Source organism: Equus asinus, chromosome 28, assembly GCF_041296235.1.
Source record: "Equus asinus isolate D_3611 breed Donkey chromosome 28, EquAss-T2T_v2, whole genome shotgun sequence".
NCBI classification, from domain to species: domain Eukaryota; kingdom Metazoa; phylum Chordata; class Mammalia; order Perissodactyla; family Equidae; genus Equus; species Equus asinus.
This window is the reverse complement of record NC_091817.1, coordinates 36,049,513-36,069,688: the sequence shown is the minus strand read 5'-3', so window position 1 is coordinate 36,069,688 and position 20,176 is coordinate 36,049,513. Positions and strand designations below refer to the sequence as shown.

The window sequence follows — 20,176 nt, the reverse complement described above, 5'->3', positions numbered from 1 at the left end:
AGAGAAAATTAAGGGAGGAAAATGGACCCATCATTCACATCTCCTAGAAGTCACTTCAGCTGGAGGAGATAGGCTTGCAGCAATGATGGTGAGAGTTGCAACAATGGCTGCCCATCTCTGTGTCTACACCCCTGAAATTGGAAGCAGTAATCAGCCATCAGAGCACAGGTCCCTGATATTTGGAGGACAGGGTCCTTATTGCCTACCCTGGCTTTGACAAGCTGCATATAAACTGCTCCTGGAACATACATGGCTTCCTGCCACTGGTCTAGTGGGTGGGAAATGGGTAGCTGCTACCGAGCTGAGAGCTGAAATTGACCTAAATTAATTTACTGTTCAAGACTTCCCCTGGAATTTGCAAGCCTTTGAATAAACTCTTGAGTTCCAAAGTACTTATATCAGACAGATTCTGCCAGGACAAATGTTGTCTAGATGCAGGGATGAATTCCCAGTTCTTCCTACTCTTCCATCTCTCCATAATTCTCCAGTTCTGATTCCTTTTTGTTTAACCAGTCTTGCTTCACTTTATATCTCTGCTCTCTCATTTTATTATAAAGAGCAATAACAAATTAAGCAGCAGCTTTAGCGGTTTGTTTGAGAATCTCAGCTAGGTCACCAAGTTCATTCAATACATATCCTGCTTTTCATATTGCTGAAGGCAATAGTGTTGCTAAGTTTTCTGCAACTACCTAACTTCTTCCTCTACTTTTCAATAATATGTTCACTTCCTTTTGTGGCCTTAATGGCAGTATCCTCAAAGTCCAGATTTCTCCTCATAGTCTGTTCAAGACAATTTAAGCTTTCTCTAACATGTTCCTCAAAGTCCTTTTAGCTTCTGCCCACAGCCTGGTTCCAAAGTCAAGGCAGCATCCCATTTTCAGGTATCAAAATCTGTATTAGTTCAATGGAATACTACTTAGCCATAAAAAAGACAAAATTGTCTCATTTTCAACAACATGGATTGACCTGTAAGGTATTATGTTAAACAAAGTAAGCCAGACAGGGAAAGACAAACACCATGTGATTTCACTCATATGGATGATAAACAAACACATGGACAAAGAGAACAGACTAGTGGTTACCAGAGGGGAAGGGGATTGTGGGTGGGCAAAAGGGGCAAAGGGAAACATATATATGGTAATGGATAAAAATTAGACTATTAGTGGTGAGCACGATGCAGTCTACACAGAAAGTGATAAATAATAACGTGCACCTGAAATTTCACAATGTTACAAACGATTATGACCTAAATAAAAGGATTTTTTAAAAACCGGTATTAGTTATCTATTGCTATGTAACAGATTGTCCCAAAGCTTAGTGGCTTCAAACAACAAACATTTATTATCTCACAGTTTTTGTGAGTCAGGGATCAGGTGTGGCTTAGCTAGGTCCACAGGCTCAGAGTCTCTCATAAGGCTGTGATTAGATTGTCAGCTGGAGCTGTAGTCATCTTAAGGCTGAACTGTGGGAAGATCCACGTCCAAGCTCACTCACATGTTGTTGGCAGGCCTCAGGTCCTCAGTGACTGTTGGCTAGAGATATCAGGTTCCTGCCACATTGGCCTCCCCAAAGAGAAGGTTACAATGCAGCAGTTGGTGTTCCTCAGAGTGAAGGAGGGAGAAAGCAGGAGAGTGATCAAGACGGAAACCAGAGTCCTTTTGCTATATTCTTTTGGTTAGAGGAGAGTCACTAGGTTTAGCTCATACTAAAGGGGAAAGGATTACACGAGGGCATCAATACCAGGAAGTAGGGATCATTGGGAGCTATCTTAGAGCCTGTTTACTACGATGGGATATATCTTTTTTTGTTATAAAGTACTCCTTTTATTTTGGACTAATGCTTTTTGCCCCGAGTGCCCATTTCCCGCAATATTCACCAATAAGACATATTAGCAAACTTTGCACATGTCAAGTTTTTAATTTCTTTTAAGAGAGGTTATTTCCTATATTTTAAAGTCATTAGTAATTTATTTTTTCTGTGAAGGATCTGTTCACATCTTTGGGTACTTTTATATTACCGGTCTTTACATTGTTGTGGGGTATTTTTTTTTGTATTATATGTGGAAATTAGCCCCTTGCCTGTCATATGTGCAGTTAATATTTTTCTCACTTTGTCGCTCATCTTTTGATTTTGTTCATGATGTTTGTGCCAAGTAGATTTTTTTTAATTTTCATGTAGTCAAATTGATCAAGTATCTCTTTTATAGAGAAATCATATCCTTAAAAATGAAATCTATTCATGTTATTTCTTGCTAATTTATCTTTGGTATCTCAGTATCACCTTTTACAGGACAAATTTGAATCTTCTTATCCTGACATATAAGACTTTTTATTATCTCATTCCTCCTTAGCTCTTTTCTTTTCATCTGCTGAACATACTCCTTATGAGAGTCCCACTGAAGTCCCATGTCCATGCACATTGGCATTGTTGTCTGACTCCTTCACATGCCTGTGGTAAGATTCATAATGGCAGGGCCTATACTGGAGGTGGTTTTGTAGACCCAGAGCCTTCTATAGTACCTGACATGCTTACTTTGTGGATTGAATAAATGAGTAAGGTCATCAGAGAACAGTAGTTCAAAAACAAACAAAGAACCATGCCCATCACACTGTTACCTGTTCTAATTCTCACCTTTTCCAAGAAGACAACATAACTGTGCTAGTTCAGTTTATAACTATCTCACAATTTCACAATGCCCATAGTTGTCTGAAACAAAATGCTGAAAAAGTTTCTGTGGCAAAGATGACCAGCAGCTAAACAATTCATGTCCCAACCTCCTTGGCAGCTAAGTGTGGCCAAGTGATTAGGTTCTGGACAATGGAATATGAGAAGTAGTAAGTACAATTTAACACATTTAGATTGGAAGGAGCACGCCATCCCCTCACTTTTCTTCTTTCCTGCTGGCAGGAATGGAAATGTGGGGACAGGAGCTGGGGAAGCAATCCTAGACTAGCTGATGGAAGCTGTGTATTGAGAATAAGAAACCCACATGATAGAAGGAGTCCAGGGTACCTGAACTGATGGAGCCACCTTTTAAGCCCTATGCTGCTAAAGCTTGGACTGTTCATATGACACAAAAATCAACTGCTGTCTTGTTTAAGTCACTGTTATTTTGGCCTTTGTTACAGAAGTCAAATCTATATCCTAAGTAATACAGTGCCCTTGGGTATCACATCTCACTCCTGGGATCATTTCCTGCTAATCTTTTGTGACAAGTCAGTATCAGGCAGTTAGGGAATTAGAAGCATAGAAGATTTGAATCAAGGAAATGATAACAATATCATAAAATTGAAGGAGGAAGAGGAGGAGAGAGAGAGAACAAATGTCTACTGAGGTCATTGTTGAAAAGCCACTTTTGCTGAGCTAAGTCTGCTTTCCATGGCTATGATGTAGAGTCACTTGGGAAACTTTTCACAGGGAGACACGGCAAATGAACAACCCAGAAGAAGAAAATGAAAGGAGGATGGTATGAAATAATACAAGGAAACACACACTAAAAGGGCAGGCTGGGCTCTAGTCTGTGGCAGTAATTTCATGAGGCCTAAAGCCTATGATTGTTAAAATAAAACAGTCAAAAATACCTATGCAGGGGGTAAAGGGCAAAAGATACAGTCCTGGCAAAATGGACCCTGGGCTCCTATTTCAGGCACCTGGTTCCCATTAATCTCTCATCCCTATAGACTCTTATGGAGCCTTCTGCCTCTCCCTAACCTTGTCCTGAGCTGGTATGTAAATTAAACCAGTAGCTTTAATCTTTATAACATTACAGCAGAAGGAACAAAGATAGTAAAAGTTGAGGATGGAGCCTGAGTGCATAGGATCCAAATATGTAGTAGCAGAATGCTCCAAATAGGGAACAGGGACAAGAGAAATAACTACCATAAAACCAGATTTTATTTCCTCCTTTGAACCCCTATCTTCCTTTTACCCCTTTCCAAAATATGCATGCATAGGTGGTGTTAAGAAAACCCTTTCCAGTTGGCCTTTTTCCAAGACTAGGGTACAGCTGGGCCGAAGGGCCACATGTTGAAGTTATTAATATGCCTATGCCCTTCTCCCCCACTGAGTTCACTGATCAAAGGCTCTGCCAGAGCAGCAATGGATAGCCTCGCATAATGGGAACTGAAATTCTACTTAAGAAACCAGCTTTGCCAAAACACACTACCTTTTTAAGTGAAACATTCCATGCACATATTAACCTGATTACAGAGAGGAAGGGGGATCTTTTTTCCTTCTGTACCCTGCTAATAATTTTCTGTCAAGTCTGATTTGGCTTTAGCTGCACTCCAAGTTCTTGTGATGTGCCCCGATCACCAGTAAACTAAAAACAGAAGGTGCTGCACAAACTCTGAGACAGGATACTCTGTCCATGAATACAGACGCTGCAGAATTCAGTTCCTTGCCAAGGAAGGCCAGTGACTTTTTCAGTCTCTGACAACCAGCAGCCTGCCTGTGATTCACACAGTCAGCGAAGGAAACACATGGAGAAAATGGTGGAAATAATTAAGGGTTCTTAGAGTTAACAGAAGCATCGACTCATTACACGGGACCCTGCCTCAAAAGGGAGTAAACCATTGTGCTTACTGAAAAAAGAACAGACGGTAACAAAGCATTTTAAAGTCCCAATCAGTTCCAGCCCCAGGTTGGAGAGCCAGGTTGAAGAGCTGGTTAGGTAAGAGAAAAGGAAAACAAACCAGATTTAAAGGAAGCAATGCCATTTTGCTCTGCCTGACAAACAAAAAGAACTGTTTTATGGTTTATTTCACTGTATTCCAGGATAACCTGGTTCCTGCACAGCTGACAAAATTTTGTCCCCAGACAGGGTATCAAAGATCTAGATATTATGCAGTTGTCCAAATAGAGGGCCAGTCCATGAAGAGTCTGAATATGATTGTCACCTTTCTTTCAGACACATCAGAGGGCAGTCCTTGTTGGAGGATAAGTCAGATGTGCTACGTGGTTTCTCTGGGAGTTTCGAGCAGTAGAATGTGGCAGATTACAAATTCTTTTTCAAGTTTTATCATCACAAATTCAAAGCTCCTTTGCCTACAATTATAAGCATAAAGAAACAGAGTTTTCTGAAAACAAATATGACTTATAAAGATCTCCTCCACTGCTCCAGTCATCTTTGCAAAAACTTGAAGGAGCTGAGCAGCTGATATATCCTAGAAAAGGTCCAGAAATGCCCCAAACAAACAAAAAATAAATAAAAAGCAGCAACGGTCTATGCTAGTCACTTTCTGCTTGTATTTGGCAACTATTAAATCATTTGTTAATAAGAACCAAGGAATATCCTTTTCATTGATACCCTGCAAGACTTCAGACAGATGCCCTGTCAAAACATACTGAGAACTCAAGGTTTTTGTCTGAAGAAAGGGGGCCGCTACGTAGAAATTCCTAGCAAAACTCTTACCTAATTAGACATGATATTCTACTATTTTTAGCATATTTGCTGGCTTGTTTTTCTTTCTTTCTTTCTTTCTTTTTTTTTTTTTTTGATATTTTCTACTATTATGAGAGCTATCAGATTAACCCAGAGTGTATGTCTTGGATGTCCCAGACTAGATATCTTGCCTGGGTTTGGTACTTCTGTTGACATCTCTCTGGCTGTCTTTCCTAGAGTCCTGAAAGACTCATTGCTTTATAGGTTAGAATAACTTATTAGCACCAGGGTTTATATTCTGTTCTTCTTGAGCAATCAGGAGGCCATATTCTAGATTGACACTGTCCATAATTTCTCATAGTTATGGTAGAGAAGACAAGAACAAGGTGGTTACTTACAGAAATACACTTGACCTTTGAATGTTGTTTGTCTCTAAACACAGAATAACCACTGGTGGAATTCACAACCATATCAGCCAAGAATCTGCAATGATTCATTTCTTGGCATTCAGTAAAGAAGAGCATGGCTTTAAAGTGCTGAATCCAAACCTAACACTGAATAAACTACGATGCTTTGATCTTGAGTGCTTACCTTTATAAATTTTAGCCGTAATGGTTGCATTAGGTATCAAAATGTAGGAAATCATTTGTAAATTCTTGCTAGGGAATCACAATTTCTGATATGTTAATATAGCCAGTCCTTATATCTAATGGACCTTTAAATTAGAAAAAAACAGCTATGACATAAATTATTCTTTAAAAAGAAAGGGAAGAAGTGAAGTTTCAGAAAATATTTTATTTCCTTCAGTAATTTTCTTTCATTTATCTCTATCATACTATGTTATGGCATGTTTTATCAAAAGAACATTTCAGCAAGGTAAAAAAGGCTTGAGCAGCATGACTATCTTACTTGAACTTTTGACTATGAAAATGCGTAGAAGAGGAAAAAAATGTCCTGTAATTTCTGTAGTGTATTGTAAGGAAGGGCATTTATAATCAGTCACTGGAAATGAGATTCCCCACCCTCCCCAAACACACAAACACACAGCATGGAAGGGAGGGAACGAGGGAGGGGTGGAGGAGGAGAAGGGAGGAGGAAGGGGAGGAGAAGGAGGGGAAAAAAAAGGAAAAAGCAAGCAAACTGAGGAATGTGTACATGTAGTCCTTCAAAAAAGGATTTGAGACAGCAAGCTGAGGAGGAGGCAAGAGACTACAAATGGATGATCTAGTGATGGAAACAAAAGATATACACAATGGGTCTTTAGGAAAGAGGATTAAGTAAAGTAATCTCAGCTGAATTAGTTTTAATTATTGCATAGAATTTTCTTTCTTTCATATTCCTAGCATTATTACTGAAATTACTAAAATTTTACTAAAATACTGAACACATTACTAAATAGGAGCTTCCTTCTGACTGTCTCAATTTTTCCTCCTGTGAGTATTGCCAGCCAGAAAAGTTTTTTTGAGTCTTTAAAAAGCACATAGTGATTCACTTACAGCAATCCAAAAGAACAGAAAATTTTTAGAAAAATCTTAGAACTGTTTAAGCTCTGTGAACATGCCAGCCACCCTATGATTCTGGGCATTTGCTTTAGTAGATTTGCTTTGCCATTATATTCAAGTGATATGAGTGGGAATAAATCTCCAGGTTTATGGGAGAAAAATACCTTCATTCCCAAAAAAACATCAAGATCAAACTCAAAGTAAGTCAGTGACACACTTTTAAGCCTTATCAAGTCACCTGTTAGGTTCTGTTGTTCCCACAACCAAAGTGACTTTTTCATCACTAATGTATAAAACTCGACTATTGTGTCACTGTACGAAACACTTAAACCCAGGGATGTGCCTAGTACACAACTTAGCCCAAAGAGGTAAGCTGTGCCTACAGGAAGCAGCATTTGTATCTTAATCTCTTCTTTACTGGAAAAATCTGAGATGGACCACCTTTCCTGGCCCACTGTAATATTAGGCTTATCTGGTATAACGATTAATTTTTGTTTTGTTGTCTATATTTTAAATAATGTTTAAAATACATTTTGTAAAAGTAATACACTTGGTATAAAATTCAAACAGTAAAATAGGAATATAATGGAAATTAAATCTCTCTTCCACCCTTGACTCCCAATTCCTCGAAAGCAACCACTTTTACTAGTGTCTTTGGAATCCATCAGAGATAACTCAATATGCACACACTCTTACACATGTAAATTTATACACATGTAAAATAAATATATGTGTTATTTATTTCTGTATACAAATGTGAGCATATCATGCAGCTTGTTCTGCATCTTGTATATTTTTAAATCTATTTTACTGTGGAAAACACACACATATGGAGAAAAAAGCTTAAAATTAAAAGTATGGTTTAACTGAATCATATAAAGGAAATATTTCTCATCACTTAGGTTCAGAAATAGAACCCTAGAACTCTAAAAGCACCTCCTTTTCTCTACATGACCTTTTCTGATCACTACCCCTACAGTAGAGGGAACCACTGTCCAGGCTTTTATGGAAATTACATTATTGCTTTTCTTTAAAGTTTTACTATATAAGTATTGATCTGTAAATAAGAGTTTCCAGTTTTGGGTCTTTACAAAAAGTGCTGCTAGGAAGAATGTTTACATGTGAGTACCTGTTGGTGAGTTTCTCTAGGGTATACAAATAGGAGTGGAATTGCTGGGTCACATGGCATGAATAGCTCCATCTTTACTGTATTATGCCAGAGTGTTGTCCAATTTACACTCCCACCACTAGTTTGTAAGAGTGCCTGCTGTTCTAAATCTATAGCAACAATTGGTATTGTCAGATTTTTAGCTAATCTGGTAGATATATAATAGTATCACATTGTGCTTTTAATCTGCATTTCCCTGACTACTGATGAGATTGAGCATCTTTTCACATGTTAATTGGCATTTTGAATTTCTTCTTTTGCAAAATGCCTGTTCAGTTTTTTTTTGCCCATTTATCTACTTGTTTGTTGTTTTCTTAATGACTTGTAGGAGTTCTTTGTATATCCTGAACACAAGTGCTTTTCTTGGTTATACATGTTGCAATGCTTTCTCCTACTCTGTGGCTTGGAGTTCACATTCTTTATAATGTCTTTTGATATACTGAAGAAATTCTTAATATTAATTGTTGTTAGTGCTGTTAAGTCAATTCTGATAACCCTGTGTAGAGCAGAGCGAACCCTGTCCAGTCTTTTTGCGCTATCCTCTCACCTTCTGGTGCTGTATCAGACAATGCTGTGCTGCTATTCATAGGGTTTTCTTAATATTAATACAGCCAAATTTATCAGCATTTCCCTTTCTTATAAATTATTTTTTAAAAACAAATTGCCCACTACCCTAAGGTCATGAAAATATTCCTCTATGTTATTTTCTAAGAATTTTACTGTGCATCTATCTACAAGAGATTTTAGGTCTATAATCTCTCTGAAACTGATGCTGTGTAGGAGTCCAGTTTCATATTTTTTCACACATGGATACCAGTTTTTCCAATATCTTTTCTTATTCAAAGGACCGTTCTTTTCCCACTGCTCTGAATTGCAACCTTTGTCAAAAATTAAGTATCGGTATATGCATGGGTCCATTTCTGGGCTCTCTGTTCTGTGTTCTATTTGTCTATTCATGCACCTATTCACACTATTTTAATTATTATAGCTCTATAACAAGTCTTGATATCCGGTCGAACAAGATATTCTACCTTGTTTCTTCTTCAAGAGTATTATGTTTCTTCTTGGTCTTTTGTATTTCCGTATGTCTTAGTCTGTTTGCGCTGCTATAACAATATAACAGACTGGGTAGTTTATAAACAGCAGAAATTTATTTCTCACAGTTCTGGACACTGGAAGTCTGATCAGCAGGCCACTAACATGGTTGGGTGAGGGACCTCTTCTAGGTTGCTGACTTCTCACATGGCAAAGGAGCAAGCTAGACCTCTGGGGCCTCTTTTTTTTAAAGACTGGCCCTGAGCTAAGATCTATTGCCACTCTTTTCTTTTTTTTTTCCTTCTTCCTCCCAAAGCCCTCCAGTACATAGTTGTATATTCTAGTTGTAGGTCCTTTTGGTTGTACTATGTGGGATGCTGCCTCGGCATGGCTTGATGAGTGGTGCTAGGTCTGCGCCCAGGATTCAAGCCGGCGAAATCCTGGGCCGCCAAAGCGGAGCATGCGAACTCAACCACTACACCACCAGGCTGGCCCTGGGACCTCTTTTATTAGAGCATTAATCCCATTCATGGGGGCTCTGCCTTCATGACCTAATCACCTCCCAAAGGCCCCACCTGCTACTATCATCACATTGGGCATTAGATTTTCAACAAGGAATTTTGGAGGAATGTAAAGATTTAGACCATACCACCATATAAATTTTAGAATTAGCTTGTTAAGTGCTACAATACAGCCTATTGAGTTTTGATTGGTATCATACTGAACCTTATATTATCAAAGTAGAGGGAATGGCAATTTTGAAAAAGAAGAACAAAGCTAGAGGACTTAACAGCACCTGATCTCAAGACTTACTGTGAAGCTACAGTAATCAAGACAATGTGGTGCTGATTTGGATAGATATAGAGATCAATGGTACATAACAGAGAGTCCAGAAATAGTGCCACACATATACGGTCAATTGATTTTCAACAAAGATGCCAAGGTAATTCAATGGAGGAATGATAGTCTTTCCAACAAATGGTTCTGGAACAATTGGACATCTATATGGGAAAAAACTAAACCCCAACCCATGTTTCATATTTTATACAAAAAAAACTCAGAATGAATCATAGACTTAAATGGAAAAGCTAAAATTATAAGACTTCTAGAAGAAAAGATAGGAGAAAGTCTTTGTGACTTTAGATTAGTACAGATTTCTTGGCTAAGTCACAAAAAGTGTATGTATACTAAGAAGAAAAATCAACAACTTTAACTTGAAATTTAAAGCTTGGATCTTCAAAATACAGTATTAAGAAAATAAAGAGATGGATGGCAAATACACACATTAATAGATAGTCCAAGTTATTAGTCATAAGGGAAACACAAAATCATGAGATACCAGTACTTACCTTTTAGAATGGTTATAATTTACAAAAACTGACACTACCAAGTACTGGTGGATGTGCAAAGCAGCTGGAACACTCATGTATTGCTAGTAGGGATGCAAAATGGTACAATAATTTTAGAAAATAGGCTGTATTAGTTATCAATTGCAGCATAACAAATTATACACATTTAGCAGTTTAAAACAACACACATGTATTATCTCAGTTTCTATGAGTCAAGATTCTGGGCAGAGCTTAGCTTTGGTCCTCTGTTCAGGGTCTCTAACAAGGCTGCAATAAAGGGGTCAGTCCTGTTTGGAGTCTCATCTGAGGCTCAAATGGGGAAGGATCTACTTTCAGGCTTATGTGGTTGTTGGCAGGATTCAGTTCCTTGCAGCTGTCAGATTGAGAGCCTCAATTCATTGTTGGCTGTTGGTTGCACTCAGTTTCTTGCCAATGTGGACCATTCCATATGGCAGCTTACTTCATCAGAACAAAGAAGGAAGACAATAAATAAAGTCTACTAGCAAGATGAAAGTTACAATTTTATGTAACATAATCATGTAAGTGACATCCTACCACCTTTGCTGTATTTTATTGCTTAGAAGCAAGTCCCACCCACACTCAGGGGAAGGGTATTACACAAGAGCATAAATACCAGGAGGGTGGGATAATTAGGGGTCATCTTAGAGTCTGTCCACCACAGGCATCTTCTTATAGACTTATATATTACGTTTGCCATATGACTAAGGAATGCCATACCTAGCTATTTACTCAAGAGAAAAGGAAATATATGTCCACACAAAGATCTGTACATGAATGTTTATAGCAGCTTTATTGAAAATTGTCAAAATTGGAAACAACCCAAATATCCACCAACTGATGAATGGGTAACTAAATCACAGTATAGCCACACAATGGAACACTATTCCATAATAAAAAGGAACTGCTGATGCATGTAACAATATGGATGGATCTCGAAAGCCTTATGCTTAGTGAAGGAAGCCAGACACAAAAGGCTACATGCTGTATAATTGTTTATATTATATTCTATAAAAGGCAAAGCTATAGAGAAAGAAACAGATCAGTGGTGCCTGGGCTAGGGATTGGGAGAGGACTGACAATAAAGGAAGAAGCTTTTTGGGGGTAATGGAAATATCCTATATATTGATTTTGGTGGTGGTTATACATTTGTCAAAACTCATAAAACTGTATACGTAAAAAGGATGATTTTTACTGTATGTAGATTATACCTCAGTAGATCTGACTTAAAAATGCATCTTTAGTACTCAAGGACTTTTTTTTTTTTTAAAGGCAATAGATTTTGAGGTTTGGCTGGTATATATATTTTATTTTGCTAATGAAATTTTGAAAATTAAAAACATAAATGTTTGTCTTTTTTTCTGAATGTTGATTTCTCCTGTATGGCAAGAATCCCTCCTCAATTTATAGACCATTTACTGAACTGATTGAACATTCAGCTCATCCTGTGCTGTAATTTTGACTATTGAATACAAATGCATAAAATGTAAAAAAATTAAAACCATCATTCTTAACATGTAAAAGCCTAATGGCAACCAGTATTCCTACCTGCTTCATGGACAATATAAGAACTTTAAGAGGCAGCCCTGACGGCCTAGTGGTTAAAAGTTCAGCATACTCCACTTTGGCAGCTTAGGTTCGGTTCCTGGGCGCAGAACCACACCACTCATCTGTCAGTAGCCATGCTGTGGGAGAGACTCACATAGAAGAACTAGAAGGACTCAGAACTAGAATATACAACTATGTACTGGAGCTTTAGGGGAGAAGAAAAAAAAAGAGGAAGACTGGCAACAGATGTTAGCTCCCTTAATGGTGAGTTCTTAATATTATGAAATTCTTAGTAATGATCAAATCTTTGACTCAAATGTCATAACTTTTAAACAAATTATAACTTGAATCAACACAAGTAAATCCACTTTGCCATTGTGTTTTAAATATGGTTTTTAGGTATTTTTTAATGCACAGATTTTTTTTCCTTCCAACTCTTTCACTCTCCTTGTAATTTAATTGATAAACAGATCTGTTTATTTGACCTGAGCTGACATCTGTTGCCAATCTTTTTTTTCCTTCTCCCCAAAGCCCCCCAGTACATAGTCGTATATTCGAGTTGTAGGTCTTTCTGGTTCTGCTATGTGGGAAGCCCTCTCAGCATGGCTTGATGAGCGGTACTAGGTCCACACCCAGGATCTGAACTGGCAAAACCCTGGGCCACTGAAGTGGAGCTTGTGAACTTAACCACTCGGCCACGGGGCCGGCCCCTATTATTTTTTTCTTATAACTTTCTATGGGGTTCAGTCGTGATCCTTTTCTGTTGATCATTCTTGTGTGAAATTAGTTTTCTTTAACTTTTAGGAGGAGTGGATGAGTTGTGATAACTTTTTTAGCATCCTGGCTTTAGTGATCCTCTTATGTTATTTTCATGAAGTCTTCAAAAATATGGTCTTATACTCTGGGAATTCTTAAATCTGTTCCCCTCCCTCAATTTTAAGTCAGTGCTCTTGCTCACTCACACTAGCCCTCTTCTCACATGCTTTCTTTCTCTTCCTCTCCCCTTACCCTCCCTATTATCCCTATCTTGCTCAATTTGAATTCTCTTGACTGCAATTTCTTCTCATTGTGGCACTTTGTCCTAAAAGGGAACTTTAATTCCAGCCCTTTCAGATCTTACCTTGCCTTACTCTCCAGCTCCCTAGCTCCCTGACCACCTAATTAGGGCATGCAAAACCTCTCCTAGTTTCAGCTATTTTCATGATTACCTATTGGCTATTTTAGGGTTTCCCTGTTCTCAACCTCATCTGATACCTCTATCAGATACTTGTTGATGCCATGCAGGGCATATAGCTTTGATGGTGTGTCCTTTTCTACTCATATTTTGGGGTTTGTGAAGATATCACTTACGGTTTTTTTGTAGATCTTGTTTGTGGATTTTGATTTTGTTATTCTAGTCATTCTGTTTTCATAGGGCAATTACAAGAGATTTAAAAAGTTGGTTCGAATCCTGGGCGCGGACATGGCACTGCTCATCAGGCCACGCTGAGGCAGCGTCCCACATACCACAACTAGAAGAACCCACAATGAAGAATATACAACTATGTACCGGGGGCTTTGGGGAGAAAAAGGAAAAAATAAAATCTTTAAAAAAAAAAAAAGTTGGCTTCTATTAAAATTTTCCCAGAATTTCTTTATCTTCACTTTTTTTTTTGAGGAAGCTCAGCCCTGAACTAACATCTGCCAATCCTCCTCTTTTTGCTGAGGAAGACTGGCCGTGAGCTAACATCCGTGCCCATCTTCCTCTACTTTATATGTGGGACGCCTGCCACAGCATGGCTTGGTGCCATGTCTGCACCTGGGATCCGAACCAGTGAACCCCAGGCTGCCAAAGTGGAATGTGCACACTTAACCGCTGCACCACCGGACTGCTTCTATCTTCCTTCTTGAATGATAGTTTAGCTGGATATAGAAACCAACATGGTTAGTTTGTTTCTCTCAGTATCTTGTGGCTGTTATTTCATTGTCTCCTATATCTGTTCTTGGTGATAAAAAATTTGCTTACAGTCTACTTGTTCTATCTTTGCCAGATATTAAATGTAAAGGGAAAATCTTAAAGTCATTGAGGAGAAAAATAGCTTATAGATTACCTATAAATTCAGTGTGGACTTATTTCATTTATCCTTCTTGATATGTCATGTATACTTTCAATCTGAAAAGTATTTTTCCATTCTGGAAAATGGCCATATCATTATCTCTGATTATCATTTATTATTTAATTCAATTACTATGTTTTTCATATATAGGATTTTTTATTTGATTATTTTCTTCAGTCACACTTGTCTGCTTGTGTGTCATAATTAGTAGTTGTTAATGGATCATAAGCCTTTAGATTTTAAGTAAATCCATCTCTTGATTTTTAAGTTGTTGATTATCTTGGTAAATTTTTTTCATATGGTTTGGAATGTTAATTTTGGGGCTTAACTTAAGTGGAAGTTTTTCCCCCTTACATCTCTTTTTATATTCTCCTATCCCTCTCTAGTGGCTTTGCAGTTGCCGCTGCACTGGCCTTAAAGGCTTGGTAAAAGTTACCCATGAAACATTCTGAGCATGCTGCTTTTCTCAGGGTAAAAGGGGATGTTTACTTCTATAGCTCTTTGATAGCAAAAAATGTTTTAAAGTTAAGAGGGGATGCCCTAAAGGTCAGACCCATTAAATGAAGCTCTAGAAGTCTGCATGTCTTTTTTCTGTTCTCAACTTATTTCTATTGCATTTATACATGACATATGGAAAAATCTTTATTGGTGTGAGATTTTTACAGACAGAAAATCATAAAAATATTCCATGTATCTTTTTTTCTAATGAGCCAACCAAAGAAAACAGCTAGTAAAAACTGAAGACAAATTTCAGACTTTATAGCCCTAATAGAGAATTAGATAATTATGTTCTGATGTTCTTTCTAGGTTTGGGGTGAGGCCTAGCTTTCAAATATTCTACAAACATCTGCAGTTTGATTAGAAAAACATAACCATGTAACTCCCTTTAAATAACTATGTAATACCACCCTTCAATTTGGGGACAGCTACAAAGGGTTTCAACTGGTACTTCTAAATTCCTAGACTGTTTATTGTAATTATTTTCTCTCCTAAAAAGAAAACATTTGCCTAGTATGGTTTTTATCCTCTCCAGTTTAATTTTTTCATTGATTTCTATTCTCCATTACTATTTGCTGAAAAGTATCTCTCTCCCTTTACTTTACAGAAGGTTTGGGGACTGCAAAAATTTTAAAGTGTTCTACCCTAATTTTATATAATTCTGTTTGTATTCAATAACCAATTTAAGACCTCTCCTCCCATAAAAAGCATAAAGATGAGGGTGAATATCCTTTCCCTCATTCATTCCTTAATTAATTTACTCAATCATTCAAACATTAAATGTAAATATAGGGTAGCAGGCTATCTAAGGATAGGACACATACGCGAATCACTGCCAAGCAAGGCATTACATGTGCTGCCATAAGGGGTCAGAAAAGGGACTAGGCAGACGTGATGAGATGTCATGGAGTAAATGACATTAGTGAAGACTTTAAATGTAGAGGGGAAAGTACAGGTTGTGTTTGGAAGGAGACTGGTTTCAGTGGAGCAGATTATCTGCAGATAAGCATAGTGGGAAAAGTCCTCTGGAGCAAATCTTGAGAGTTTTGAAAGCAGGTAATGAGTTAACACTTTAAGAATTTCACTTATCTTGGATGTATTAATATGCCCAATTTAAGTAGGAACAAATTTTTGACAAAATAACAAACATACAAACAAAAACCATAATTTGAGTTTAGGAAGAATGACTAGTGTCTGCTGGGGCCTCATTTTTATCATTCCTCTGTATATAACTCAGTGCAATGACTTCATCTCAGAGTGAGAGCCACACTTCCAAACTAATGGATTTCCTTGAGCCACATTTAGTTAGCCTGAAAAATGAGCTGTGTGAAGGAAGACATTGAAATGAAGTGTTTTTTTGGTAAGACTTGAATAACTTTATGAATAATGATAACCTTTATAGTCTAAAGGGAAGAGCTAAAATAGTGTTTTACCATCAGTCATACCTCTGTTTCCATAGGCTGACTTATAACTTTAAAACCTAAGAAATGGTTTTTCTACTCTATGTGGCATTATGGCAAGGGAAAAACTGGCTAGAAAAATTCATGCATTTACCTACCTTTCTTCCACCTCTGATCGCTGTGATTAAGCAAAAGGATGAATTAGTTGCAACCCTTGATTGTAAGAGTGAATTAGCACCATATCACGTCCAGAGAAGTCTGCTGGGGAAATCAGATTCCTATGTTAATTGAAACTTTTTGGGAAATTTCATAAACGTAGGTAGCACTTCAGAAAGTTATGCAGGACTCTTACTGCATATATCTAAAAACTAAATTTGCCTTCTGCTTCCAGTGGAGATGGAGTAATAGAGACCAGATGTACCCTTCCCAGCTGAAATAACTAAAAAGACAAGACAAAATGTATGAAAGAATAGTTCTTTAGACGCTGGACATAATACCATGAAGGACAGTGATCCCTGAGAGATGGGAAACAAGGTAAGCCCTATGATTATCCCACATTACTGCCTTGAGAGAGTTTCCAGGTCACAGCACAGGGTGAGGACTCTGGGTAAAGCCCAGCAGACTGCTTGAGTTGAGGAGATAAAGCTGAGTCTGGGGAGAGCAAAGCAGCTAGAATTTGCTGGACAGAGTACCAGGGAAGAAAGACCTCTGGAGATCTTCACAAGGTCCCCAGGTATTCAGAAAACTGCTGACCAGTGCATCCATGTTAGGAAACTACTTGAGGCTGGGAAAGAACCAGCCCAAAGGATAAGAGGGTACAGCACCTGATGCTCACACAGGGTGGGGAACAGTTTGTGGAACATTTGAGTAGAATTCTCAGAAGGGTCTCACAGGGGTTCTCAGTACTAGGGAATAATTAGCTCTTGACTAAATAGCATTCTGATCCGGCTCAACAAAACTTAAAAACAAGACCCAAAGGGATAAAACTGTTTCCAAGTTACTTAAGTGCATCCCAGAACAAACTGGAAATTTATAGGAATACAAAAATATCCAAAACCTAACAAGGTGAAATTCACAATGACTAGCATCCAATCAAAGATTACCAGACATGCAAAGAGGCAGGAAAACACAACTCACAATGAGGAGAATAATCAATCTTCTGAAACAGACTCAGAACTTACATAGATGTTAGGATTAGCAGAGGATGACATTAAAGTGATTAACATAACTGTATTTTTATATGTTCAAAAGTTAAGTAGAGATATGAAAGATATAAAAAAAGACCCAAATCAAACTTCTAGAGATAAAAACTATAATGTCTGATATGAAAAAATACACTGGATGGGATTAATTGTAAATCAGAAGAAAAGATGAGTGGCCTTGAAGAACATAGCACTGGAAACTACCAAAAATGAAACACACAGAAAAAAGAGTAACCGCCCCAACCCCTAAAAAACCCATAAAAACGGAGCATCAGTAAGCTATGGGTTAACTTCAAATGGCCTAATACATATAAATGGAGTCCCTGTGGTTGGGGGAGGGAAGAGAAAAAATATATTTGAAGAAATTTTGATGAAAAGTAATACCCCACAGATCCAAGAAGCTCAACAAACTCCAAGCACAAGAAACATAAATAAAACTACACCAAGGCACATCATAATCAAAACATGATGTGATAAAACTAGTGATAAAGAAAAAAATCTTAAAAACAACTAGAGAAAAAAATACATTAAAAAATAAGGATGACAGCAGATTTCTTATTGGAAACAATTCAAATGAGGCAATAATAGAGCAACATCTTTACAGTATTGAAAGAAACAAATTCAGCTGAGTACAGATCAGACTTTGAAAACTATTCAATGTTAAATTTAGACCCGTATAACAAAGAAACCCAGTGCAGACACTGTATCATGATATCCTATCTATAGGCAATAGGCCAAAGCCACATTTATAGGTTATTATCCTCAGAGAAAAGGAAAAAATAACCCACCAGCCATCCTCCATAGCCTTTACTAGCCCTCTCATATCCACATCAGCAACCTTGTTTCTAATACCCTCTTTGATTCTGATCAAAAATGGAGAAAGTTCACAAAGCCAGAGGCTTCTAAAGCCTTTGTCACCGATGAGTTCTCAGATGCAGAGGCTATCATGGAAACACTCTACTTGAACCTTTTCTCTGTGTTTAACTTAGTTTTTACTCACTCTTCCCCACACCTCTTCCAGATGTTTATTTTGCAGGTTACTGGAATAATAGTATTTTTTAAAACTCGGTGTTTTGGGGTAGAAAGACCTCTTGCTGCACTCCTTCATGTGTATTCCTCTTCAGTTTTGTTTCATGTACAATTCCTTCACTCTTACAGTCTCATTTTAGATGCTACACCTCCCAACCTGTGTATCTGAACCAGCTCAAACAGGAAGTGGCAGTGGGCAAATTGTTACCACCCACTCCATTTTCTCTATTCTGTAATGCAGAAATTTAAGCTGCTCTCTCATCAAGGCACAGTGAAGCAGGGATATGTCTAGTCTTGCAAACAAGGCAAGCTACAAGTCATCCTTCCCTCTGACCAAATTAATCACTAGATGTTAGGCATTGAAAGACTGAAATGTAAACTCCTGCACTAGACTCCTGTATGACTCATGAGCAGAAGCTCCCTGAAGGACCTCTGGATCCTCCGAGATACGTACAGACAGGAAAGCATCAGATATAAACGTATGGCAAAGGCTTCATAGGACTGATTTATACTACTGCAGTTCTGGGATGCTCTGTAAAGTAAAGAGAGTCAGAAAGCCACAATCCCAAGGGACCTACAGTGAAAAAGTAGAGAGTTAATACTGACAATAATTGTAGCAACAGATATTTAGCACTCAGTACGTACCAGGTAGTGTTCAAAACATTTTACATATTTTAACTTATGTAATCTTCACAGCAACTCTATGAAGTAGATCCCATTATCCTCACTTTACAGTGGGAATATGTAACACAATCAAGGTCACAGTGGTGGAGTCAGAATTTGAACCCTGTCTGACTCCTGAGTCCACACTCTCAACTGCTCTTTAGTGTCCCTCGGGAGATAGTGGGGGGAAGGAGCCCTGGACAAAGGCTAAACACATGATTCGCCCCTTACTCGTTACCTTACTATCCTGAACGCCTGGGATAAATGTCACCCACTTTGCTTACCTTATAGATCATTTTGAGGAACAACCAAGCAGTAATTTTAGAAAATATTGTCAAGTCTCATGCAAAAGTAAGGTGTTATTAAAAATAAGGTGTTATAAGGAATTCTAAAAGACAGCAGCAATGCATAGCGGGGCTTAGGGAAGAGTAGTGTATTGAGATAGGAAGGCAAGGAAAGTGAGTGTCAACAGGAAGCTTTTGGTATCACAGAGGCAGAGAATATCTACTGATGCCTTTCTCTCTTGCTATTCTTAGTTGTTACTTAGCACTCATTTCTCAGGCCAAGGGATCTTGGCCCAAGAGTAAAATAGTTCATCTGAAAGTTTTCATTCCCCTGTTAATAAGGGATTCATAAGTTGGGTTAAATAGTCTCTGTGTTCCACATAGGATAAGAATGAAGTAGTCACAAAGGATCAAGAACAAACTTAGTTTTGCAACTATAATTTAAAAACTCAAGAAGATAGAGAGGAATCTAAAGTAACTGGCTAAGACATCTTAAAAACATATGCCTCTAGTTGGGGGGGGGAAGGAAGGAAGGAAGGAAAGAAAGGAAAGGAAGGGAAGGAAGGAAAGAAAGGAAAGGAAGAAAAGGAAAGGAAAGGGAAAAGGGAAGGGAAGGGAACGAAAGGAAAGGAAAGGAAATACCTACCTTTGCTATGAAGTAAAAATAGAAAGGTGCCTCTACTTTATGGCCCTGAGAGCACTAATTCCTTTGCAAGTTTTGCCAGAGCCTTGGCAGATCCACCGCCAGCAGTAATGTACAGAGACTGAGCAAGCACATCTGTCCTCATATAATTAAGGGTGCAGAGCAGAGCAGCAGGTGCAAACTTCTCATCCTTCAACTTGACTCTTGCGCTGCTTTGTGCTCTTGTAACTTAAAGTCTAAACTTGTTAAAAGTGATATTTGGAAGGTCATTAGTCTGTAACAGGAGCTAGGCACTACAGACACTTCTTTAAAGCAAAATTAGAAACAGCTACCTGACTAACACATATCGGCCATTTTA

General features: G+C 38.0%; 2 long non-coding RNA genes across 4 annotated transcripts in view; one reads left to right on the top strand and one right to left on the bottom strand.

Moving 5' to 3' along the window:
* The window catches only part of LOC106842143 (uncharacterized), a 120,060-nt gene that overhangs the window by 93,891 nt on the left and 5,993 nt on the right, over window positions 1-20,176 (top strand). For both annotated transcript variants that reach the window (XR_011499127.1, XR_006521062.2), the window contains one exon: window positions 16,389-16,531. This is a non-coding gene — a long non-coding RNA (uncharacterized lncRNA). The remainder of the gene's footprint in view (window positions 1-16,388; window positions 16,532-20,176) is intronic.
* On the bottom strand, window positions 4,722-20,056 carry LOC139042398 (uncharacterized). 2 transcript variants are annotated; one of them, XR_011499126.1, is made up of 4 exons: window positions 19,822-20,056; window positions 16,156-16,255; window positions 10,438-10,520; window positions 4,722-5,046 (listed from the first exon to the last, which is right to left on the bottom strand). It is a non-coding gene; the product is annotated as an uncharacterized lncRNA (long non-coding RNA). The 2 variants fall into 2 exon arrangements; XR_011499125.1 differs by having other exon boundaries at window positions 4,744-5,046; window positions 16,156-16,258; window positions 19,822-20,040.